The 26,172-nt window shown below is 51.8% G+C and overlaps 1 protein-coding gene across 4 annotated transcripts in view; it reads right to left on the bottom strand.

Moving 5' to 3' along the window:
• The window catches only part of LOC120061508 (arginine-glutamic acid dipeptide repeats protein-like), a 348,162-nt gene extending 323,101 nt beyond the window's left edge, over positions 1-25,061 (bottom strand). For 2 of the 4 annotated variants that reach the window (XM_039011392.1, XM_039011391.1), the window contains exon 1: positions 24,827-25,061. The gene's annotated coding sequence lies outside the window, so the exon portion shown is untranslated. The remainder of the gene's footprint in view (positions 1-24,826) is intronic. The other 2 variants (XM_039011389.1, XM_039011390.1) reach the window with 1 other exon arrangement.
• Positions 25,062-26,172: the final 1,111 nt, after the last annotated feature.

Genomic DNA, 26,172 nt, shown 5'->3' with positions numbered 1-26,172 from the left:
GCTGATGCACCAAGATATTTACCTGATTCCGATAGAAAAAAGCTGTTGGGAACCGATGCCGCTCCTCGCGAGGTGTGTGCGAGAGAGAGAGAGAACGAGAGAGAGAGACAGAGTGAGAGAGAGAGAACGAGAGAGAACGAGAGAGAACGAGAGAGAACGAGAGAGAACGAGAGAGGAGAGAGGAGAGAGAGAGAGAACGAGAGAGAGAGAGAGAGAGAGAGAACGAGAGAGAGAGAGAGAACGAGAGAGAGAGAGAACGAGAGAGAGCGAGAGAGAGAGACAGAGTGAGAGAGACAGAGCCAGAGAGAGAGAACGAGAGAGCAAGACTGAGACAGAGCCAGAGAGAGCGAGAGAGAGAGAGAGACAGAGCCAGAGAACGAGAGAGCAAGACAGACAGAGCCAGAGAGAGAGAGAGAGAGAACGAGAGAGAGAGACAGAGCGAGAGAGAGAGAGAGAGAGCGAGAGAGACAGAGAGACAGAGAGACAGAGCGAGAGAGAACAAGAGAGAACGAGAGAGAGAGAGCAAAATAAAGTGCTGCTCGACAATACAAATAAGTCAGCTGTAGCTGAAACAACAGAAAAGGTGACATGGATGAGCTTCTGAGAGGGTCTTGACTGCATCCCAAATGGCACCCTATTCCCTATCTAGTACACTACTTTTGACCATAGCCTTATGAGCCCTGGTCAAAAGTAGTGCACTATAATAGGGAGCCATTTGGGATGTTGTCAGAGACTTGGCAGCGAGGCCTCAGAGGCCTAGCCTCCTAAGCACTCAGTTCTAGTAACTTCATTTAATCCATTCACCAGGGATGAGCAGACAGACAAAGAGACAGAGAGAGAGAGAGAGACGAAGACAGAGAGAGAGAGACAGAGACAGAAAGACACAGAGAGAGAGAGACGAAGACAGAGAGAGAGAGACAGAGACAGAAAGACACAGAGAGAGAGAGAGGAGAGAGAAAAAAAACAGCCTTGTAAAGCAGGAGAGAAAGAAGGAGACATCAGAGGCTTTGATTTCCTCCAACACGACTCAATCTTAACAATATAACAGTTTAACGTGCTGGCTGGCAAGTAGCTACAAAGTTAAAATACACAGTCGGGTCTGCGTCCCCTATTTCCTAAATAGTGCACTACTTTGACCAGAGCCCTATGGTGCCCTATATATAGAAGAGGGATCCATTTGGGACACAACCGGTCAGTCAGATGTAGAACTATACATTACATTGGACTTATTTTCCAGGCGCAGTCAGACAATATTTTATGGGAAGTTAGTCAAGGTTCCTCTGAATGATATTAATTCAGGATCTCTGAGGGAGAGAGCTTTTCAAGAAAACAGAACAGCTTGATGACTCGCTCTCCCCCTCCGTCTCTCTCTCTCCCCCTCCGTCTCTCTCTCTCCCCCCCTCCGTCTCTCTCTCTCCTCCTCCGTCTCTCTCTCTCCCCCTCCGTCTCTCTCTCGCCCCCCCTCCGTCTCTCTCTCGCCCCCCCTCCGTCTCTCTCTCGCCTCCCCTCCGTCCCTCTCGCCCCCCCTCCGTCTCTCCTCTCCCCTCCCGTCTCTCTCTCTCCCCTCCGTCTCTCTCTCTCCCCCTCCGTCTCTCTCTCTCCCCCCTCCGTCTCTCTCTCTCCCCCCTCCGTCTCTCTCTCCCCCTCGTCCTCTCTCTCCCCCCCTCCCTCTCCTCCCCCCTCCGTCTCTCTTCCCCCCTCCTCTCTCTTCCCCCCCTCGTCTCTCTCTCTCCGTCTCTCTCTCTCCGTCTCTCCCCCCCTCCGTCTCTCTCTCCCCCCTCCGCTCTCTCTCCCCTCTCCCTCTCTCTCGTCTCTCCCCCTCCATCTCTCCTCTCCCTCTCCGTCTCTCTCTCTCTGTCTCTCTTTCTCTCTCCCTCTCCGTCTCTCCGTCTCTCCTCTCCTCTCTCCCTCTCCTCTCCCCTCCTCTCTCTCTCTCCTCCTCCGTCTCTCTCTCTCCCCCTCCGTCTCTCTCTCTCCCCCTCCGTCTCTCTCTCTCCCCCTCCGTCTCTCTCTCTCCCCCTCCGTCTCCTCTCTCCCCCTCTGTCTCTCTCTCCCCTCCTCCGTCTCTCTCCCCCCCCTCCGTCTCTCTTCTCTCCCCCCCCCTCCGTCTCTCTCTCTCTCCCCCCCCTCCGTCTCTCTCTCTCTCCCCCCCCCGTCTCTCTCTCTCCCCCTCCGTCTCTCTCTCTCTCCCCTCCGCTTCTCTCTCTCTCCCCCTCGTCTCTCTCTCTCTCCCCCTCAGTCTCTCTCTCTCTCCCCCCCAGTCTCCCTCCCTCCTCCCCCCCCTCCGTCTCTCTCCCCTCTCTCTCTCCCCCCCTCCGCTCCTTCTCCCCCTCTCTCTCTCCCCCCCTCCGTTCTCTCTCCCCCCTCCGTCTCTCTCTCCCCCCTCCGTCTCCTCTCCCCTTCCGCTCTCTCTCCGTCTCCCCCCTCCATCTCTCTCTGTCCCTCTCCGTCTCTCTCTCTCTGTCTCTCTTTTCTCTCTCCTCTCCGTCTCTCTTCTCTCTCCCTCTCCGCTCTCCGTCCTCTCTCTCTCCTCTCCTCCCTCCGTCTCTCTCTCTCCCCTCCGTCTCTCTCTCCCCCCCTCCGTCTCTCTCTCCCCCTCTCCATCTCTCTCTCCGTCTCTCCCCCTCCATCTCTCTCTCTCCCTCTCCGTCTCTCTCTCTCTGTCTCTCTTTCTCTCTCCCTCTCCGTCTCTCCGTCTCTCCCTCTCCGTCTCTCCCTCTCCCCCTCGTCTCTCTTCTCTCCCCTCCGTCTCTCTCTCTCCCCCTCGTCTCTTCTCCCCCTCGTCTCTCTCTCCCCCCTCCGTCTCTCTCTCCCCCTCTCCGTCTCTCTCTCCCCCTCTCCGTCTCTCCCCCCCCTCCGTCTCTCTCTCTCTCCCCCCCTCCGTCTCTCTCTCCTCCCCCCCCTCCGTCTCTTCTCTTCCCCCCCTCCGCTCTCTCTCTCCCCCTCCGTCTCTCTCTCTCTCCCCCTCAGTCTCTCTCTCTCTCCCCCTCAGTCTTCTCTCTCTCTCTCCCCTCAGTCTCCCTCTCTCTCCCCTCAGTCTCCCTCTCTCTCCCCCCTCCGTCTCTCTCCCCCTCTCTCTCTCCCCCCCTCCGTCTCTCTCCCCCTCTCTCTCTCCCCCCCTCCGTCTCTCCCCCCTCCGTCTCTCTCCCCCTCCGTCTCTCTCCCTCTCCCCCCTCCGTCTCTCTCCCCCTCCGTCTCCCCCCTCCGTCTCTCTCCCTCTCCCCCCCTCCGTCTCTCTCCCTCTCCCCCCCTCCGTCTCTCTCTCTCTCCCCCCTCCGTCTCTCCTCTCCTCTCTCCCCTCCGTCTCTTCCCTCTCTCCCCCTCCGTCTTCTCCCTCTCCCCCCTCCGCTCTCTTCCCCCCTCCGTCTCTCTCTCTCCCCCCCTCCGTCTCCCTCTCTCTCCTCCCCTCCCGTCTCTCTCCCTCTCTCCCCCTCCGTCTCTCTCCTCTCCCCCCTCCATGTCTCTTCCCCCCCTCCATGTCTCTCTCCCCCCCTCCGTCTCTCTCCTCTCCCCCCCTCCGTCTCTCTCTCCCCTCTCCCCCCCTCCGTCTCTCTCCCTCTCCCCCCCTCCGTCTCTCTCCCTCTCCCCCCCTCGTCTCTCTCTCCCCCTCCGTCTCTCTTCTCTCCCCCTCGTCTCCCTCTCTCTCTCCCCTCCGTCTCTCTCCCCTCGTTCTCTCTCCCCTCCGTCTCTCTCCCTCTCTCCCCCCGCGTCTCTCTCCCTCTCCCCCCTCCATGTCTCTCTCCCCCCCTCCGTCTCTCTCTCTCTCCCCCTCCGTCCTCTCTCTCTCCCCCCCCTCCGTCTCTCTCCCTCTCCCCCCCTCCGTCTCTCTCCCTCTCCCCCCCTCCGTCTCTCTCCCTCTCCCCCCCTCGTCTCTCTCTCTCCCCCCTCCGTCTCTCTCCCTCTCCCCCTCCGTCTCTCTCCCTCTCCCCCCCTCCGTCTCTCTCTCCCCTCCGTCTCTCTCCCTCTCTCCCCCTCCGTCTCTCTCCCTCTCCCCCCTCCGTCTCTCTCTCCCTCCCCCCCCTCCGTCTCTCTCTCTCCCCCCTCCGTCTCTCTCTCTCTCCCCCTCCGTCTCTCACTCTCCCCCTCCGTCTCTCCTCTCCCCTCGTTTCACTCTCCCCCCTCCGTTCTCACCTCCCCCCTCCGTCTCTCTCACTCTCCCCCCTCCGTCTCTCCACTCTCCCCCCTCGTCCCTCTCTCTCCCCCCCTCCGTCTCTCTCTTCCCCCCCGTTCCCTCTCTCCCCCCCCTCCGTCTCTCTCTCTCTCCCCCCCTCCGTCTCTCTCTCTCTCCCCCCTCCGTCTCTCTCACTCTCTCCCCTCCGTTCTCTCTCTCCCCCCCTCCGTTCTCTCTCTCTCCCCCCTCCGCTCTCTCTCTCTCCCCCCCTCCGTCTCCTCTCTCTCTCCCCCCCTCCGTCTCCTCCCCCCCTCCGTCTCTCTCCCCCCCTCGTCTCTCTCCCCCCTCCGTCTCTCTCCTCTCCCCCTCCGTCTCTCTCCCTCTCCCCCCTCCGTCCTCTCCCTCCTCCCCCTCCGTCTCTCTCCCTCTCCCCCCTCCGTCTCTCTCCCTCTCCCCCCTCCGTCTCTCCCCTCTCCCCCTCCGTCTCTCTCTCTCTCCCCCCTCCGTCTCTTCTCTCTCTCTCCCCTCGTCCCTCTCTCTCTCTCCCCCCCTCCGTCTCTCTCCCTCCCCCTCCGTCTCTCTCTCTCCCCCCCCGTCTCTCCTCTCCCCCCTCCGTCTCTCTCACTTCCCCCCCTCGTCTCTCTCCCCCCTCCGTCCTCTCTCTCCCCCTCCCCCCCTCTCTCTCCCCCCCTCCGTCCCTTCTCTCCCCCCTCCGTCTCTCTCTCCCCCCCTCCGTCTTCTCTTCCCCCCTCCGTCTCTCTCTCCCCCCCTCCGTCTCTCTCCCTCTCCCCCCCTCCGTCTCTCTCCCTCTCCCCCCCTCCGTCTCTCTCCCTCTCCCCCCCTCCCGTCTCTCTCCCTCTCCCCCCTCCGTCTCTCTCCTCTCCCCCTCCGTCTCTCCCTCTCCCCCCCTCGTCTCTCTCCTCTCCCCCCCTCCGTCTCTCTCCCTCTCCCCCCTCCGTCTCTCTCCTCTCCCCTCCGTCCTCTCCCTCTCCCCCTCCGTCTCCTCCCTCTCCCCCCTCCGTCCCTCTCTCTCTCTCCCCCCTCCGTAACCTCTCTCTCTCTCTCCCCCCCTCGTCTCTCTCTCTCTCCCTTCGTCTCTCTCTCTCTCCCCTCCGTCTCTCTCTCTCTCCCCCCCTCCGTCTCTCCTCTCTCCCCCTCCGTCTCTCTCTCCTCCCCCCCTCCGTCTCTCTCTCTCTCCCCCCCTCCGTCTCTCTCCCTCTCCCCCCCTCTCTCTCTCCTCTCCCCCCTCCGTCTCTCTCCCTCTCCCCCCCTCCGTCTCTCTCCCTCTCCCCCCTCCGTCTCCTCTCCCTCTCCCCCCTCCGTCTCTCTCCCTCTCCCCCCCTCCTCTCTCTCCCTCCCTCTCTCCTCTCCCCCTCCGTCCTCTCTCTCCTCTCCCCCCTCCGTCCCTCTCTCTCTCTCCCCCCCTCCGTCTCTCTCCTTCTCCCCCCCGTCTCTCTCTCTCTCCCCCTCCTCTCTCTCTCTCTCCCCCCTCGTCTCTCTCTCTCTCCCCCCCCGTCTCTCTTCCCTCTCTCCCCCCTCGTCTCTCTCCCCCCTCCGTCTCTCTCCCCCTCCGTCTCTCTCCCCCCTCCGTCCTCTCTCCCCCCCTCGTCTCTCTCCCTCTCCCCCCTCCGTCTCTCTCTCCCCCCCCTCCGTCTCTCTCCCTCTCCCCCCTCCGTCTCTCCCCTCCCCCCCCTCCGTCTCTCTCCTCTCCCCCCCTCCGTCTCTCTCCCTCCCCCCTCCGTCCTCTCTCCCTCTCCCCCCTCCGTCTCTCTCCCTCCCCCCCCTCCGTCTCTCCCCTTCCCCCCCCCTCCGTCTCTCTCCCCTCCCCCCCTCCGTCTCTCTCCCTCTCCCCCCCTCCGTCCTCTCCCTCTCCCCCCCTCGTTCTCTTCCCTCTCCCCCCTCCGTCCCTCCTCTCTCTCCCCCCTCCGTCCCTCTCTCTCCTCCCCCCTCCGTCCCTCTCTCTCTCTCCCCCTCCGTCCCTCTCTCTCCCCCCTCGTCCTCTCTCTCTCTCCCCCTCGTCTCTCTCTCTCTCCCCCCCTCGTCTCTCTCTCTTCTCCCCCCTCGTCTCTCTCTCTCTCCCCCCTCCGTCTCTCTCTCTCTCCCCCCTCCGTCTCCTCTCTCTCTCTCCCCCCCTCGCTCTTCTCTCTCCCCCCCTCCGTCTCTCTCTCTCTCCCCCTCCCGTCTCCTCTCTCTCTCCCCCCTCCGTCTCTCTCTCTCTCCCCCCTCCGTCTCTCTCTCTCTCTCTCCGCCTGCCTCCGTCTCTCTCTCTCTCTCCCCCCTCCGTCCCTCTCTCTCCCCCCTCCCTCTCTCTCTCTCCCCCCTCCGTCTCTCTCCCTCTCCCCCCCTCCGTCTCTCTCCCTCTCCCCCCCTCCGTTCCTCCCTCTCCCCCCCTCCGTCTCTCTCCCTCTCCCCCCCTCGTCTCTCTCCCTCTCCCCCCCTCCGTCTCTCTCCCTCTCCCCCCTCCGTCTCCTCCCTCTCCCCCCTCGTCTCTCTCCCTCTCCCCCCCTCCGTCTCTCTCCCTCTCCCCCCTCCGTCCCTCTCTCTCTCTCCCCCTCCGTCCCTCTCCCTCTCTCCCCCCTCCCCCTCTCTCTCTCTCTCCCCCCTTCCGTCCTCTCTCTCTCCCCCCCTCCATCTCTCTCTCTCTCCTCCTCTCTCTCTCTCTCTCTCCCCCCCGCCCTCCGTCTCTCTCTCTCTCCCCCCCTCCGTCTCTCTCACTGTCTGACGTACGGCCTCTCCCCCCCCCCCCCCGTCTGACGTTACGGCCTCTCCCCCCCCCCCCCGTCTGACGTTACGGCCTCTCCCCCCCCCCCCCGTCTGACGTTACGGCCTCCTCCCCCCCCCCCCGTCTGACGTTACGGCCTCTCCCCCCCCCCCCCGTCTGACGTTACGGCCTCTCCCCCCCCCCCCCCGTCTGACGTTACGGCCTCTCCCCCCCCCCCCGTTCTGACGTTACGGCCTCTCCCCCCCCGTCTGACGTTACGGCCTCTCCCCCCCCGTCTGACGTTACGGCCTCTCCCCCCCCGTCTGACGTTACGGCCTCTCCCCCCCCGTCTGACGTTACGGCCTCTCCCCCCCCGTCTGACGTTACGGCCTCTCCCCCCCCGTCTGACGTTACGGCCTCTCCCCCCCGTCTGACGTTACGGCCTCTCCCCCCCGTCTGACGTTACGGCCTCTCCCCCCCGTCTGACGTTACGGCCTCTCCCCCCCGTCTGACGTTTACGGTCTCTCTCCCCCCCGTCTGACGTTACGGCCTCTCCCCCCCGTCTGACGTTACGGCCTCTCCCCCCCCGTCTGACGTTACGGTCTCTCCCCCCCCGTCTGACGTTACGGTCTCTCCCCCCCGTCTGACGTTACGGCCTCTCCCCCCCCCGTCTGGTCTGACGTTATGGCCTCTCCCCCCCCGTCTGGTCTGACGTTATGGCCTCTCCCCCCCCCGTCTGACGTTACGGTCTCTCCCCCCCGTCTGACGTTACGGCCTCTCCCCCCCGTCTGACGTTACGGTCTCTCCCCCCCGTCTGACGTTATGGTCTCTCCCCCCCGTCTGACGTTATGGCCTCTCCCCCCCGTCTGACGTTATGGCCTCTCCCCCCCGTCTGACGTTATGGCCTCTCCCCCCCGTCTGACGTTATGGCCTCTCCCCCCCGTCTGACGTTATGGCCTCTCCCCCCCGTCTGACGTTATGGCCTCTCCCCCCCCGTCTGACGTTATGGCCTCTCCCCCCCGTCTGACGTTATGGCCTCTCCCTTCTCTCTGTTAGTGTTTCTGCTGCATCATTTTGGAGAGCGAGAGAGAGGAGGCAGGAAGTGGAGGGTTGATTGTCCTTCATTTCCGTCCCTTCTCTCCACTTTAGTAAAACTCCAGATCCTGCTGATTTACAGTCACGTAACAAACATCAGTTTCAATGTTTACAAGACAATGTGCCTCTTTTCCACGGTCAAACCGCATTGGTTTGGCAGCAGGGCAGTGGCAGAGCTACAGATCATTTACACTGGCTAGATGAGACGTTTATGACAGTGTACAGCTACAGATCATTTACACTGGCTAGATGAGACGTTTATGACTGTGTACAGCTACAGATCATTTACACTGGCTAGATGAGACGTTTATGACTGTGTACAGCTACAGATCATTTACACTGGCTAGATGAGACGTTTATGACTGTGTACAGCTACAGATCATTTACACTGGCTAGATGAGACGTTTATGACTGTGTACAGCTACAGATCATTTACACTGGCTAGATGAGACGTTTATGACTGTGTACAGCTACAGATCATTTACACTGGCTAGATGAGACGTTTATGACTGTGTACAGCTACAGATCATTTACACTGGCTAGATGAGACGTTTATGACTGTGTACAGCTACAGATCATTTACACTGGCTAGATGAGACGTTTATGACTGTGTACAGCTACAGATCATTTACACTGGCTAGATGAGACGTTTATGACTGTGTACAGCTACAGAAGCGTTAGATACACTGAGGCCGGCACACACACGTTTAGCCTTTGTTAAATGATTAACACACTACTACAGAAGAATTAGAAACACACAGACAGACGGACAGAGACAGACAGACAGACAGAGACACAGAGACAGACAGACACAGAGGAAGAGGAGAGAGACACACAGAAGGAGAGGAGAGAGAGAGAGAGAGAGAGAGGAGAGAGAAAGACAGGGTTTAAGCTCAGTCACACTTAGCACTTCAAACCACTTACTAGATATCTCTGCCCCCGAGGCAACAGCAAACATCATGGTTGTCACGTCTGCTTTCCTAATTAAAACCTTGATAGAACGTATGGCAGTGTTCCAAAGGGCACCATATTCTCCATGTAGTGCACTACTTTGGACCAGGGCCCGTAGGGCTCCATTTGAGAAGCAGCCTCTGTCGCACCACAGAACAGATGGGATTAAATCATCTTTAAATATGGTCTCTTAATGTAATCTCTCTTGGTAAGAATTTTACTATGCTAAATCCAAATCTCCCTGTTCTGGTTAAAATGGAAAAATCACTGAGTTAGCAACAGGCAACGGCCGTGCTAGCTACAGGCAACGGCCGTGCTAGCTACAGGCAACGGCCGTGCTAGCTGCAGGCAACGGCCGTGCTAGCTGCAGGCAACGGCCGTGCTAGCTGATAGACAACTGAAATAATTGAACACTATGAAAAACCTTGGTCAAGAATAGTTTAAGACAATATAAGAAGAGAAAAAGAGATTTTTTTCATAAATGTATCAAATGGCTAAAAACTGGGTCCTCCAATTGATTCATAACTACAGTGAACTAACAGTGGAATATCTGAGACAGACATATGAATGAACACTGGTCTGAGAGACAACAGCTCAAAGAGCATCAGAGACATGGAGATGAACAGATCAGCTTTAACCAACTGCTTAAAGTGCTGCTTTCTTGTGCGTGTGTGTGTGTGTGTGTGTGTGTGTGTGTGTGTGTGTGTGTGTGTGTGCGTGCGTGTGTGTGTAAACAAACAAAAAGGTGACATTTTGTTAATCCCCACAAGGTCAAATGCTATTTCTATGGGATTTAGGGTTAAGGTAGAATTAGGTTTAGGGGTTAGGGAAAATAAGATTATGAATGGCTATAAAATGTGTCCCTACAAGGTTACTTAAACAAGACTGTGTGCGAGCATGGCTAGCATGGCCAGCATGGCTAGCATGGCCAGCATGGCCAGCATGGCTAGCATGGCCAGCATGGCTAGCATGGCTACCTAGGCCAGTGCTGCTGGTAACATTACAGATGGCACCCTACAAATAGGAGGGTACAGATGGCACCCTACAACTAGAGAAGAGGGTACAGATGGCACCCTACAAATAGGAGGGTACAGATGGCACCCTACAAATAGGAGGGTACAGATGGCACCCTACAACTAGAGGAGGGTACAGATGGCACCCTACAACTAGAGAAGGGTACAGATGACACCCTACAACTAGAGAAGGGTACAGATGGCACCCTACAACTAGAGAAGGGTACAGATGGCACCCTACAACTAGAGAAGGGTACAGATGGCACCCTACAACTAGAGAAGGGTACAGATGGCAGCCTACAACTAGAGGAGGGTACAGATGGCAGCCTACAACTAGAGGAGGGTACAGATGGCACCCTACAACTAGAGGAGGGTACAGATGGCACCCTACAACTAGAGGAGGGTACAGATGGCACCCTACAACTAGAGAAGAGGAGGGTACAGATGGCACCCTATCTATCCTACCCTGCCTTTCTAAAGTCTTCGAAAGCCAAGTTAACAAACAGATCACCGACCATTTCGAATCTTACCGTACCTTCTCCGCTATGCAATCTGGTTTCAGAGCTGGTCATGGGTGCACCTCAGCCACGCTCAAGGTCCTAAACGATATCATAACCGCCATCGATAAAAGACAATACTGTGCAGCCGTATTCATCGACCTGGCCAAGGCTTTCGACTCTGTCAATTACCACATTCTTATCGCCAGACTCAACAGCCTTGGTTTCTCAAATGACTGCCTCGCCTTGTTCACCAACTACTTCTCAGAGTTCAGTGTGTCAAATCGGAGTGCTACATCGGGGTGCCACAGGGTTCAATTCCTGGGCCGACTCTTTTCTCTGTATATATCAATGATGTCGCTCTTGCTGCTGGTGATTCTCTGATCCACCTCTACGCAGACGACACCATTCTGTATACATCTGGCCCATCTTTGGACACTGTGTTAACTAACCTCCGAACGAGCTTCAATGCCAAACAACTCTCCTTCCGTGGCCTCCAACTGCTCTTAAATGCAAGTAAAACTAAATGCATGCTCTTCAACCGATCACTGCCCGCACCTGCCCGCCCGTCCAGCATCACTACTCTGGAAGGTTCTGACCTAGAATATGTGGACAACTACAAATACCTAGGTGTCTGGTTAGACTGTAAACTCTCCTTCCAGACTCACATTAAGCATCTCCAATCCAAAATTAAATCAATTTCGCAACAAAGCATCCTTCACTCATGCTTCCAAACATACCCTCGTAAAACTGACTATCCTACCGATCCTTGACTTCAGCGATGTCATCTACAAAATAGTCTCCAACACTCTACTCAGCAAACTGGATGTAGTCTATCACAGTGCCATCTGTTTTGTCACTAAAGCCCCATATACTACCCCCCACTGCGACCTGTATGCTCTCGTTGGCTGGCCCTCGCTTCATATTCGTCGCCAAACCCACTGGTGCCAGGTCATCTATAAGTCTTTGCTAGGTAAAGCCCCGCCTTATCTCAGCTCACTGGTCACCATAGCAACACCCACCCATAGCACGCGCTCCAGCAGGTATATTTCACTTGTCATCCACAAAGCCAACTCCTCTTTGGCCGCCTTTCCTTCCAGTTCTCTGCTGCCAATGACTGGAACGAATTTCAAAAATCACTGAAGCTGGAGACTTATATTTCCCTCACTAACTTTAAACATCAGCTGTCAGAGCAGCTTACCGATCATTGCACCTGTACATGTGTTCACCCTATAATGTCTAGGGTATAACCTAGCCTGGTGGAACCAGCCTGATCACTGTGTTCACCCTATAATGTCTAGGGTATAACCTAGCCTGGTGGAACCAGCCTAATCACCATATAACGTCCAGGGTATAACCTAGCCTGATCTCCGTGTTCACCATATAATGTCCAGGGTATAACCTAGCCTGGTGGAACCAGCCTGATCACCATATAATGTCCAGGGTATAACCTAGCCTGGTGGAACCAGCCTGATCGCTGTGTTCACCATATAATGTCCAGGGTATAACCTAGCCTGGTGGAACCAGCCTGATCACTGTGTTCACCATATAACGTCTAGGGTATAACCTAGGATCCCTGCCCCCCTCCTTCATATGGATCTCTCCCCCCCTCCTTCATATGGATCCCTCCCCCCCTCCTTCATATGGATCCCTCCCCCCCTCCTTCATATGGATCCCTCCCTCCCCCCCTCCTTCATATGGATCCTTCCCTCCCCCCCTCCTTCATATGGATCCCTCCCCCCCTCCTTCATATGGATCCCTCCCCCCCTCCTTCATATGGATCCCTCCCCCCCTCCTTCATATGGATCCCTCCCCCCCTCCTTCATATGGATCCCTCCCTCCCCCCCTCCTTCATATGGATCCCTCCCCCCTCCTTCATATGGATCCCTCCCCCCTCCTTCATATGGATCCCTCCCTCCCCCCCTCCTTCATATGGATCCCTCCCTCCCTCCTTCATATGGATCCCTCCCCCCCTCCTTCATATGGATCCCTCCCCCCCTCCTTCATATGGATCACTCCCCCCCTCCTTCATATGGATCCCTCCCCCCTCCTTCATATGGATCCCTCGTGTGTGTGCGCGCTCTGTGTGTGTGTGTGTGCATGCATATCGGTGTGTGTGTGTGTGTGCATGCATATCAGAGTGTGTGTGTGTGTGTATCTGTGCCAATAAGTCAATAATGACTGCACCTTACCTCCATTATTCACAGCTGTGAATTCTAAATGACATCCTATTCCCTATGTAGTGCACTACTTTTGATTAGGGCCCATAGGACTCTGGTCAAAGGTAGTGCACTACATAGGGAATAGTGTCCCATTTCTGTCCCTCGGTTCAAAGAAAAACACTTCATCTTCTAATGAAAGGGGAGTCAAAGGCTTGACAGAGTGCTGTTTAACAGAACTCAGAGACAAGTCTTCCTCTGGCAGTGCCACTAGTTGCAGCGGGGAGCGACAATCTATTCTATTTAAATAGTTCCCTCAGATCCTATTGTGTTGTCCTGTCCTCCCTCTCCTCATCCTTCTAGTGTCCCAGACTACACTACAGTAGAGGGGGGGGGGGGTCATCCTTCTAGTGTCCCAGACTACACTACAGTAGAGGGGGGGGGTCATCCTTCTAGTGTCCCAGACTACACTACAGTAGAGGGGGGGGGGGGGGGGGGGGTCATCCTTCTAGTGTCCCAGACTACACTACACTACAGTAGAGGGGGGGGGGGGGGGTCATCCTTCTAGTGTCCCAGACTACACTACAGTAGAGGGGGGGGGGGGGTCATCCTTCTAGTGTCCCAGACTACACTACAGTAGAGGGGGGGGGGGGGGGGGGGTCATCCTTCTAGTGTCCCAGACTACACTACACTACAGTAGAGGGGGGGGGGTGTCATCCTTCTAGTGTCCCAGACTACACTACAGTAGAGGGGGGGGGGGGGGGGGGGGTCATCCTTCTAGTGTCCCAGACTACACTACAGTAGAGGGGGGGTCATCCTTCTAGTGTCCCAGACTACACTACAGTAGAGGGGGGGGTCATCCTTCTAGTGTCCCAGACTACACTACAGTAGAGGGGGGGGGGGGGGTCATCCTTCTAGTGTTCCAGACTACACTACAGTAGAGGGGGGGTCATCCTTCTAGTGTCCCAGACTACACTACAGTAGAGGGGGGGGGGGGGGGGGGGTCATCCTTCTAGTGTCCCAGACTACACTACAGTAGAGGGGGGGGGGTCATCCTTCTAGTGTCCCAGACTACACTACAGTAGAGGTGGGGGGGGGGGGGGGGGGTCATCCTTCAGTGTCCCAGACTACACTACAGTAGAGGGGGGGTCATCCTTCTAGTGTCCCAGACTACACTACAGTAGAGGGGGGGGGGGGGGTCATCCTTCTAGTGTCCCAGACTACACTACAGTAGAGGGGGGGGGGGGGGGGGGGGGGGTCATCCTTCTAGTGTCCCAGACTACACTACAGTAGAGGGGGGGTCATCCTTCTAGTGTCCCAGACTACACTACAGTAGAGGGGGGGGGGGGGGGGGGGGGTCATCCTTCTAGTGTCCCAGACTACACTACAGTAGAGGGGGGGGGGGGGGTCATCCTTCTAGTGTCCCAGACTACACTACAGTAGAGGGGGGGGGGGGGGGGGGGGGGGTCATCCTTCTAGTGTCCCCGACTACACTACAGTAGGGGGGGGGGGGGGGGGGGGGTCATCCTTCTAGTGTCCCAGACTACACTACAGTAGAGGGGGGGGTCATCCTTCTAGTGTCCCAGACTACACTACAGTAGAGGGGGGGGGGGGGGTCATCCTTCTAGTGTCCCAGACTACACTACACTACAGTAGAGGGGGGGGGGGGGTCATCCTTCTCGTGTCCCAGACTACACTACAGTAGAGGGGGGGGTCATCCTTCTAGTGTCCCAGACTACACTACAGTAGAGAGGGGGGGGGTCATCCTTCTAGTGTCCCCGACTACACTACAGTAGAGGGGGGGGGGGGGGGGGGGGGGTCATCCTTCTAGTGTCCCAGACTACACTACAGTAGAGGGGGGGTCATCCTTCTAGTGTCCCAGACTACACTACAGTAGAGGGGGGGGGGGGGGGGGGGGGGTCATCCTTCTAGTGTCCCAGACTACACTACAGTAGAGGTGGGGGGGGGGGGGGGGTCATCCTTCTAGTGTCCCAGACTACACTACAGTAGAGGGGGGGGGGGGGGGGGGGGGGGGTCATCCTTCTAGTGTCCCAGACTACACTACAGTAGAGGTGTGTGTGTGGGGGGGGGGGTCATCCTTCTAGTGTCCCAGACTACACTACAGTAGGGGGGGGGGGGGGGGGGGGGTCATCCTTCTAGTGTCCCCGACTACACTACAGTAGAGGTGGGGTCATCCTTCTAGTGTCCCAGACTACACTACAGTAGAAGGGGGGGGGGGGGGGGGGTCATCCTTCTAGTGTCCCAGACTGCACTACAGTAGAGGTGGGGGGGGGGGTCATCCTTCTAGTGTCCCAGACTACACTACAGTAGAGGGGGGGTCATCCTTCTAGTGTTCCAGACTACACTACAGTAGAGGGGGGGGGGGTCATCCTTCTAGTGTCCCAGACTACACTACAGTAGAGGGGGGGGGGGGGGGGGGTCATCCTTCTAGTGTCCCAGACTACACTACAGTAGAGGGGGGGTCATCCTTCTAGTGTCCCCGACTACACTACAGTAGAGGTGGGGGGGGGTCATCCTTCTAGTGTCCCAGACTACACTACAGTAGAGGTGGGGGGGGGGGGGGGGGTCATCCTTCTAGTGTCCCAGACTACACTACAGTAGAGGTGGGGGGGGGGGGGGGTCATCCTTCTAGTGTCCCAGACTACACTACAGTAGAGGGGGGGGGGGGGGGGGGGGTCATCCTTCTAGTGTCCCAGACTACACTACAGTAGAGGTGTGTGTGTGGGGGGGGGGGGTCATCCTTCTAGTGTCCCAGACTACACTACAGTAGGGGGGGGGGGGGGTCATCCTTCTAGTGTCCCCGACTACACTACAGTAGAGGTGGGGTCATCCTTCTAGTGTCCCAGACTACACTACAGTAGAGGTGGGGGGGGGGGTCATCCTTCTAGTGTCCCAGACTACACTACAGTAGAGGGGGGGTCATCCTTCTAGTGTTCCAGACTACACTACAGTAGAGGGGGGGGGGGTCATCCTTCTAGTGTCCCAGACTACACTACAGTAGAGGGGGGGGGGGGGGGGGGGGTCATCCTTCTAGTGTCCCAGACTACACTACAGTAGAGGGGGGGGTCATCCTTCTAGTGTCCCCGACTACACTACAGTAGAGGTGGGGGGGGGTCATCCTTCTAGTGTCCCAGACTACACTACAGTAGAGGTGGGGGGGGGGGGGGGGGGGTCATCCTTCTAGTGTCCCAGACTACACTACAGTAGAGGTGGGGGGGGGGGGGGGTCATCCTTCTAGTGTCCCAGACTACACTACAGTAGAGGGGGGGGGGGGTCATCCTTCTAGTGTCCCAGACTACACTACAGTAGAGGTGGGGTCATCCTTCTAGTGTCCCAGACTACACTACAGTAGAGGGGGGGGGGGGGGGGGGGGTCATCCTTCTAGTGTCCCAGACTACACTACAGTAGAGGTGGGGGGGGGTCATCCTTCTAGTGTCCCAGACTACACTACAGTAGAGGGGGGGTCATCCTTCTAGTGTTCCAGACTACACTACAGTAGAGGGGGGGGGGGGGTCATCCTTCTAGTGTCCCAGACTACACTACAGTAGAGGGGGGGGGGGGGGGGGGTCATCCTTCTAGTGTCCCAGACTACACTACAGTAGAGGGGGGGGGGGGGGGGGGGTCATCCTTCAGTGTCCCAGACTACACTACAGTAGAGGTGGGGGTCATCCTTCTAGTGTCCCCGACTACACTACAGTAGAGGTGGGGGGGGGTCATCCTTCTAGTGTCCCAGACTACACTACAGTAGAGGTGGGGGGGGGGGGGGGGGGTCATCCTTCTAGTGTCCCAGACTACACTACAGTAGAGGTGGGGGGGGGGTCATCCTTCTAGTGTCCCAGACTACACTACAGTAGAGGGGGGGGGGGGGGGGTCATCCTTCTAGTGTCCCAGACTACACTACAGTAGAGGTGTGTGTGTGGGGGGGGGGGTCATCCTTCTAGTGTCCCAGACTACACTACAGTAGGGGGGGGGGGGGTCATCCTTCTAGTGTCCCCGACTACACTACAGTAGAGGTGGGGTCATCCTTCTAGTGTCCCAGACTACACTACAGTAGAGGTGGGGGGGGGGGTCATCCTTCTAGTGTCCCAGACTACACTACAGTAGAGGGGGGGTCATCCTTCTAGTGTTCCAGACTACACTACAGTAGAGGGGGGGGGGGGTCATCCTTCTAGTGTCCCAGACTACACTACAGTAGAGGGGGGGGGGGGGGGGGGGGGTCATCCTTCTAGTGTCCCAGACTACACTACAGTAGAGGGGGGGGTCATCCTTCTAGTGTCCCCGACTACACTACAGTAGAGGTGGGGGGGGGTCATCCTTCTAGTGTCCCAGACTACACTACAGTAGAGGTGGGGGGGGGGGGGGGGGGGGGTCATCCTTCTAGTGTCCCAGACTACACTACAGTAGAGGTGGGGGGGGGGGGGGGTCATCCTTCTAGTGTCCCAGACTACACTACAGTAGAGGGGGGGGGGGGTCATCCTTCTAGTGTCCCAGACTACACTACAGTAGAGGTGGGGTCATCCTTCTAGTGTCCCAGACTACACTACAGTAGAGGGGGGGGGGGGGGGGGTCATCCTTCTAGTGTCCCAGACTACACTACAGTAGAGGTGGGGGGGGGGTCATCCTTCTAGTGTCCCAGACTACACTACAGTAGAGGGGGGGTCATCCTTCTAGTGTTCCAGACTACACTACAGTAGAGGGGGGGGGGGGGGTCATCCTTCTAGTGTCCCAGACTACACTACAGTAGAGGGGGGGGGGGGGGGGGGTCATCCTTCTAGTGTCCCAGACTACACTACAGTAGAGGGGGGGGGGGGGGGGGGGGGTCATCCTTCAGTGTCCCAGACTACACTACAGTAGAGGTGGGGGGGGGGGGTCATCCTTCAGTGTCCCAGACTACACTACACTACAGTAGAGGTGGGGGGGGGGGGTCAAACATATGGCCTGCAGGCCAGAACCAACCAGTAGAGGTGCGCGGGTAAAATCACAGCAAAAGTCAAGCTTTGAAACCGTGATATATATAGGCCTAAAGGCCGAGACAATAAGAAGACACAGTGGCAGAATAAATTCATCAACACCTTTGTTTCATCACAAAACCGGATAACAACCTCTGTCCAGTGAAGTCCACAAAGCATATTGCATGTACAGTAACAGACAGTACATGACCTACAGCATGGTCAAGCTAGTTAATGTTTCAGACATTTTAGGACGGCTAAACAACTATTGATTTAGAAACACAGAGAGTTACCGCAAGTCACAAAACAGGAGCTGCCTCCGCTATTCCAGCAGCATTTCAACTTTAACATTTCAACATCAGCAAATCACCTCTGCTTAGTCTAATACAGTGACAACTAAAATATACCCAAAACTATTTAGTCCAATAAGATAAATATGATGTGGCTGTCCATGGTTCTGATTTCTGTGTGCGTGTGCGTGTGCGTGTGTGTGTGTGTTTGAGCAAGTAGAAAAACATGTTGACTCACCCTACTTGTAGAGAAACACCAATGCCTTCCTCCTCTCTTTCAAGTTGATGAAATGTTCCGTCACTGTCATACCGTACGTGCTTTCATTTTTTTGTTGTCCTAGGCTACCTGGCTAAAATGTTTGCTCGCTAGCCTAACTTCCATTCATGGGCAATGTTAGCTAGTTAACATTAGCCTTCTACATCTAGCTACATATTGAACTAACATCCTCTCAGGCCAGGGGCACAACAATGTATGAATTAATGGTTGGATCAGAATCACTGCTATAATCATTGGCCAGAACGGAGAAGTAAAACCACAAGTGCACATCTCCATCCATGGCTAATTTAGGAAAGGTCCCATTTTGTCTAGCTAGCCACACCACAATGAGATGCAACAATTCTAGTTTTTCTGTCAATGATGTATGCTCTAAATGGGATATGATAGGAGTGACGCCAAATCCAAGATGGCTTCCCTTGTCACTTTTTTGGTGTGCCAGAACCATTCACAGTTGAGCTCGCTCAGTTTAGAAAATGTTGTATACTATTTTTTGTCAATGGATGCCAGATGGTTGCTGGTTTCCCTTGCCTTCAGCACTACGGGCGGCAACAATGTCATACTCGTTTGGACCAGCATCAGATAGATGGCCTACTCGTAGAGAGAACCAACTCAATATACTTGAAAATTACTAAAACCAAACCAAATCAATCAAAACTGTGTAGAAATGAGAGGTCGACCGATTAATTAGGGCCGATTTAAAGTTTTCACAACAATCAGTAATCGGCCTTTTTGGACGCCGATTATGGCGATTACATTGCAATCCATGAGGAAACTGAGTGGCAGGCTGACCACCTGTTACGCGAGTGCAGCGTCAGAAGGACTTTGTGGCAGCAAGGAGCCAAGGTAAGTTGCTAGCTAGCATTAAACATATCTTATAAAAAACAATCAATCTTCACATAATCACTAGTTAACTACACCTGGTTGATATCACTAGGTTAACTAGCTTGTCCTGCGTTGCATATAATCAATAAGGTGCCTGTTAATTTATCATCGAATCACAGCCTACTTCGCCAAACGGGGGATGATTTAACAAAAGTGCATTCGTGAAAAAAGCACAATCGTACCTAACCATAAACATCAATGCCTTTCTTAAAATCAATACACAGAAGTATATATTTTTAAACCTGCATATTTAGTTAAAAGAAATTCATGTTAGCATGTTTATTTGAGACTAAATAGATTTAATTTATGTATTAAGTTAAAATAAAAAAGTGTTCATTCAGTATTGTTGTAATTGTCATTATTTAAAATATATATATATATATATATATAAAAATAGGCCGATTAATTGGTATCGGCTTTTTTTTGGTCCTCCAATAATCGGTATCAGTATTGAAAAATCCCAAAAAAATCGGTCGACCTCTAGTAGAAATGATAGCGGATCTAAATGAATACAGTTTCTTGACTGTGTCCAACTCACTAATAATAATCACCTAAATGAAATATTATCAATCAGAGAGGATCTAAATGAATACAGTTTCTTGACTGTGTCCAACTCACTAATAATAATCACCTAAATGAAATATTATCAATCAGAGAGGATCTAAATGAATACAGTGTCTTGACTGTATCGAACTCACTAATAATAATCACCTAAATGAAATATTATCAATCAGAGAGGATCTAAATTAATACAGTTTCTTGACTGTATCGAACTCACTAATAATAATCACCTAAATGAAATATTATCAATCAGAGAGTATCTAAATGAATACAGTTTCTTGACTGTGTCCAACTCACTAATAATAATCACCTAAATGAAATATTATCAATCAGAGAGGATCTAAATGAATACAGTTTCTTGACTGTGTCCAACTCACTAATAATAATCACCTAAATGAAATATTATCAATCAGAGAGTATCTAAATGAATACAGTTTCTTGACTGTATCGAACTCACTAATAATAATCACCTAAATTAAATATTATCAATCAGAGAGGATCTAAATGAATACAGTTTCTTGACTGTATCGAACTCACTAATAATAATCACCTAAATGAAATATTATCAATCAGAGAGGATCTAAATGAATACAGTTTCTTGACTGTATCGAACTCACTAATAATAATCACCTAAATGAAATATTATCAATCAGAGAGGATCTAAATGAATACAGTTTCTTGACTGTATCGAACTCACTAATAATAATCACCTAAATGAAATATTATCAATCAGAGAGGATCTAAATGAATACAGTTTCTTGACTGTGTCGAACTCACTAATAATAATCACCTAAATTAAATATTATCAATCAGAGAGGATCTAAATGAATACAGTTTCTTGACTGTGTCGAACTCACTAATAATAATCACCTAAATGAAATATTATCAATCAGAGAGGATCTAAATGAATACAGTTTCTTGACTGTGTCGAACTCACTAATAATAATCACCTAAATGAAATATTATCAATCAGAGAGTATCTAAAATTCCCCAAAATGAGAGACAGTCCTCCATCTTTTGTACATTTTGACGGCGAGGACATTTTCAGTGCGATCCCCAGGACCTCGCTGAACACCAAATACGTCCCCCATGCAAAATGAGTTTGACACCCCTGGCATAAATGGACAATTAGACATGAAGCCTTTCAGATATTGATGGACTAGCCTACATTTGGTAGACTGATCTGTATCACTGCAAAACAAGGCAGGAAAAACCTTGGAAAAGGTAAGAGAACACAACCCTTAGTGAGCTTTCTGGGAGAAAACAGATTCCATCATGTTTTGCACCACAGGTCAAACAACACAACGATGTTAGTGGCAGAAATACGTTCCTGTTAACATGGGTAGAATGGTGCTGATAGTATTGGATAGCCATAGTAGTACAACACAACAGTGGTAGGACTGGCACAATTACCGTATAAGCGACGGTTGTGGATGAATATAAAATAACCGGTATAACCGTTTACACAACAGCTGGCTGAAGACGGAACAGCCAGGCCTTCATGCGGTTCAGTCTGTTTCTGCGATAACATGGATGAAATTACGAAACTGATGTTGCCCCATTCTAAAACTAGGAAGGTGTTGCAGCAAACAATTAAGAGAAGGAGCTTGAAAGCGCTAACTCTGGTAATTTGACAGGTAAACTCATGGATACACTCACAATGGCTGCCTGGTATTGCGATGCAATCATCTCCATGGTAATGTAGAATGTTCATTTAAATGATGGTCAATTATGTGGCTCATGCAATGGAATGAACTAAATATAAAATCAACATGTAAGTCTTGGTCCCATGTTTCATGAGCTGAAATAAACTTCCCAGAAATGTTCTATGCACAAAAAACATATTTCTCTCAAATGTTATGCACACATTTGTTTACATCCCTGTAAGTGAGCATTTCTCATTTGCCAAGATATTCCATCCACTTGACAGTTGTGGCATATCAAGAAGCTGATTAAACAGCATGATCATTACACAGGTGCACTTTGTGCCGGGGACAAAAGGCCACAACACAATGCCCCAGATGTCTACAGAAAGAAAGAAAGAAAGCATTTGTGTGTGTCTTATTCCTGCCAGTGTGCCAGGCCTGTGTCTCAGCCCAATATCTTAAAACAACACACGAGAAGCACTGCAACAGCCAATTACTCTGGTTGTTGGCATGACCAGAAAAACATATTTTGAGGAGAACAATGACAGACAAACAGAGACAGACAAAGACAGACAGCGAGAGAGCGAGAAGCCTGCTTGTCTTGTGAGAGCACCATGTGCTGCCTGACTATCAGTATGGGCTGACAGATACTTATTTTAATAAATGTTTAGCACTTGAACAGCCCCATCAAGAGCTCTTTGACGGAACATTGTAAATTAATGCTCTGGACAAAGGAACGCTGTCCTACAAGGTAACAATGTAACCAGGCAGATAACAGAGGAGAAAAAACGATTTTCCAAACACTCGACGTTTGAGGGACTAATAACAAAGCAAGATCATTCATACGGCCCAACCATATCAAGTGCAGTCTTATGTGTGTAGAGGATGTCACTGAAGCACTGGTGATAGAAGAACATTTCAATGGTAATAAATAAACCATCTAAGAACCCTAGTACTGGAATGTTAAACAGTCAATCCTCTGATGAATTACCCTGTATCATCTAAGAGTCTAACAGAATCCCTTCATACATACCACGACTCCATTTCAATGGAGAAATAACCCACTTTTTAAAAATCAAATGTAGCCTAGGCTTTTTTTTTTTTTTTTTTTTTTACACCAGTTGTCACAAAGTGCTTTCACCGTACAGGGATTCTTCAAATCCCTAACAAGAAAAAAAATAAAAATAAGAACCAAACAGATAAGAAAATGTCTCCTTCAATTTCAAAACATATGTCCATAATATGTTACCTCTCTTACTGCAACTCTCTGGACTCACTTGACTTCCACTGAGACTAACCATAATGGTGTATTATCTTACGGACAACGCTGAGGAGGGGAAGATGTTTCTGAAGAGAGATCTAGGTGAAGAACAACACACACGCAGCACAGTAACAGCACGCTGCCCGGCTGCATGCGAACACAGCATGAAAACACCCCCATCCTGCCTATTGACAAATCAACTAACAAAGACTTGCCACTGCAGCACAGTGAATAAATAGGTGTACACTGTGAATAAATAGGCCTATCCAGAGAATAAATAGGCCTACTCAGGTAATAAAATAGGCCCACCCAGGGAATAAAATAGGCCTACCCAGGTAATAAAATAGGCCTAATCAGGTAATAAAATAGGCCCACCAGGGATTAAAATAGGCCTCCCAGGGAATAAAATAGGCCTACCCAGGTAATAAAATAGGCCTACCCCGGGAATAAATAGGCCTACCCATGTAATAAAATAAGCCTACCCAGGTAATAAGGCACTCCCAAGGGATCCTCAGTCAGTAAGGCCTACCCTGGTAATAAAATAGGACTACCCAGGGAATAAATAGGCCTACTCAGGTAATAAAATAGGCATACCCAGGGAATAAAATTGGCCTACCCAGGGAATAAATAGGCCTACCCAGGGAATAAAATAGGCCTACCCATGTAATAAAATAGGCCTACCCAGGTAGTAAGGCACTCCCAAGGGATCCTCAGTCAGTCAGTCAGACAAACACTTCATAGGCAAAGCCTTCCAGATGTACACCAACACCATCATTCCCTGCTCTCCCAGCTGCCATTCCCGCTCAAATCAATCCTTAAACAATTCCAAATGACCTTCTTGGGTGAATGTGAAGTGTTCTTCTCTCCAGACGTTCCTCAGATTTCTCCTATTCAGTCAGCAGACATCTAGGCTAACCAAACAAAATGCCTTGTGCAACGGTAGATAGACATTTACAGCACCCCTTGCATGCCTATTTAATGGTGTGTGTGTGTGTGTGTGTGTGTGTGTGTGTGTGTGTGTGTGTGTGTGTGTGTGTGTGTGTGTGTGTGTGTGTGTGTGTGTGTGTGTGTGTGTGTGTGTGTTACTGATCCCAGACAGTACCCTTCAATCAATGTTTGTGGTGAAAACACCATCAGTCTTATTCCAACTGAGAAGCAGTGGCTCTACAATCACATCAGTGTTTTACACAGAGAGCACCGAGAGACTATAATAAAAAGATTGATCTATTGTCCTCCAAAACAGTACAGTAAAGAGCCAAACATGGGGTGGAAGAATTCATGGTGCTTTATATCAACTTGTAAGAACATGCATAATTTGATCCATATGTTGAAAACAGTTACAGTTCCTTCTGTTGAGAACACGTCCAGTACACGGCAATCACTTTTCACAACATTCAGAGGACAAACAGCACAAAGCATTGAAATAGAAGAGGTTAGGTTTTGATTACTTTTCTTTGTAACGTTAGCTAGCGACACTCGTTTGCTTTTGGGGGACAAACAACAAACAACTAGCTAGAGATAAGGTACCAAGCAGGCAACTCTTACCCTAAAATAACGGTGTTTTTTAAATGATGACCCTAAATCTGAATTTACAGAAATCACTACAGATTTCGCTAACAGTTTGCTAGTGAACGAGTCTTATCTAGAAGCAGCAACATAGCCATCTCCTTGACAGTTCTGTCATTGTTACCTAGCTAGCTAATTAGCTTAGCTATGCTAACTGCTAGCTAATTATCTCGATTTAGAAAGGAAGCGTATCTAAAAACAATTGGCCAGCTAGTCAAATCAACCTTTCAAATGTAGCAATCTGCTTTTAATAACTAACGTTATCTTGCTCGCTAATTTTACTTCGTACTATTCTTTTTCTGGCTAGCTAGCTAGGTAGCTATGTTAGATAGCATAGCTAGTTGGCTTGCTAGCTAACTATTGGTAGGTGCAATGTATCTGGTTAGCTAGTTACCTAGCTAGCTAACACTTGCTAACGTTAGCCTGTCTCTGGTTGAGTTGATTTAGCAACGTTAGCTAGCTACAGCTGACTAGCTTAGAGATAATATATTATGGGTGAGATAGCTAATTGCCACTGGTATAATAGCATAGGATCATCAGATGATCTCGAAGACAAAAGGCAATAACTGTCAATAAAAGCTAAGGCTTTGATTGCTAGCAAGCTAGTTAGCTGCTATTAGCTGCTATTAGCTTTGTGACATTTAGTTGTCATCACCACACCAAAGACCCAATGACCCATCAAGATAATTCGTGATACAACTAAAAATACAAATAGCTAACTAGCTACAGCTATATAAGCTAGCAAGATAACGTTACTTGTTTGATTTGCCATCACGCCCCCTTTTTATTCGTGAACATCAAAGCATGAGAATAACTTAAGACAGCAACAGCTATTGCAACACTTACCTTGGAGGGCTTGTTTTACACCATCTGTGATTTGTTTGAGATTTGACTGCAACAACAACAAACAATAGCTCAGACTAGCTAGCCGGCCAAGTGCTGCTACACAGGGGAGTAGCTAGCCTAGCTAGGCAGCCACAAGCCACTGGGGGGGACTAATAATAAAAACGCAACTGACCGCGTTTGATAATTCTGTCATAAAATGATGGAGTATGGAGTAAAGAGGGACTAATCGGTGTCGGACTATTTTCTCTTCAGTTAGCTAAAGAGACACAGAGTGGGGAGAAGCAACACCAAGCATGACACCCCCACTTCTTCATCTTTGGATGTGGTGATTGGGCATTCCATCTACTGGTGAATTACCGCCATCTACTGTAAAAGTGGGAATGGGAAATTCCAAGAACGTGACCACGGCGTTCATACTCTGATGTATCAGTGCCATTGAGGTGTATACACCGAGTGGACAAAACATTAGGAACACCTTTCTTATATTGAGTTGTACCCCCTTTTGCTCTCAGAACAGCCTCAATTCGTCGAGGCACGGACACGAACAAGGTGTTGAAAGCGTTCCACAGGGATGCTGGCCACAGTTGTGTCAAGTTGGCTGAATGTCCTTTGGGTGGTGGACCACTCTTGATACACACGGGAAAATCTTGAGTGTGAAGAACCCATCAGCGTTGCAGTTCTTGACACACTTCAACCAGTACGCTTGGCACCTACTACCATACCCTGTTCATTGCATTCAAAAAGTATTCAGACCCCTTGACTTTCTCCACATTTTGTTATGTTACAGCCTTATTCTAAAATTGATTAAATATATTTTATCTCATCAATCTACACACAATACCCCACCATGACAAAGCGTAAACAGGATTTTAGAAATGTTTGCAAATATATACAAAAAAATATAAAATGATATACCTTATTTACAGTATTCAGACACTTTGATATCTGACTCGAAATTGAGCTCAGGTCCATCCTGTTTCCATTGATCATCCTTGAGATGTTTCTACAACTTGATTGGAGTCCACCTGTGGTAAATTCAATTGATTGGACATGATTTGGAAAGGCACACACCTGTCTATATAAGGTCCCACAGTTGACAGTGCATGTCAGAGCAAAAACCAAGCCATGAGGTCGAAGGAATTGTCCGTAGAGCTCTGAGACAGGATTGTGTTGAGGCACAGATCTGGGGAAGGGTACCAAAACATTTCTACAGCATTGAAGATCCCCAAAAACACAGTGGCCTCCATCATTCTTAAATAGAAGTTTGGAACCACCAAGGCTCTTCCTATAGCTGGCCGCCCGGCCAAACTGAGCAATCAGGGGAGAAGGGCCATGGTCAGGGAGGT

The sequence above is a fragment of the Salvelinus namaycush genome, chromosome 16, assembly GCF_016432855.1.
Source record: "Salvelinus namaycush isolate Seneca chromosome 16, SaNama_1.0, whole genome shotgun sequence".
Classification (NCBI taxonomy): Eukaryota; Metazoa; Chordata; class Actinopteri; order Salmoniformes; family Salmonidae; genus Salvelinus; species Salvelinus namaycush.
This window is presented reverse-complemented; position numbering and strand designations above follow the sequence as displayed.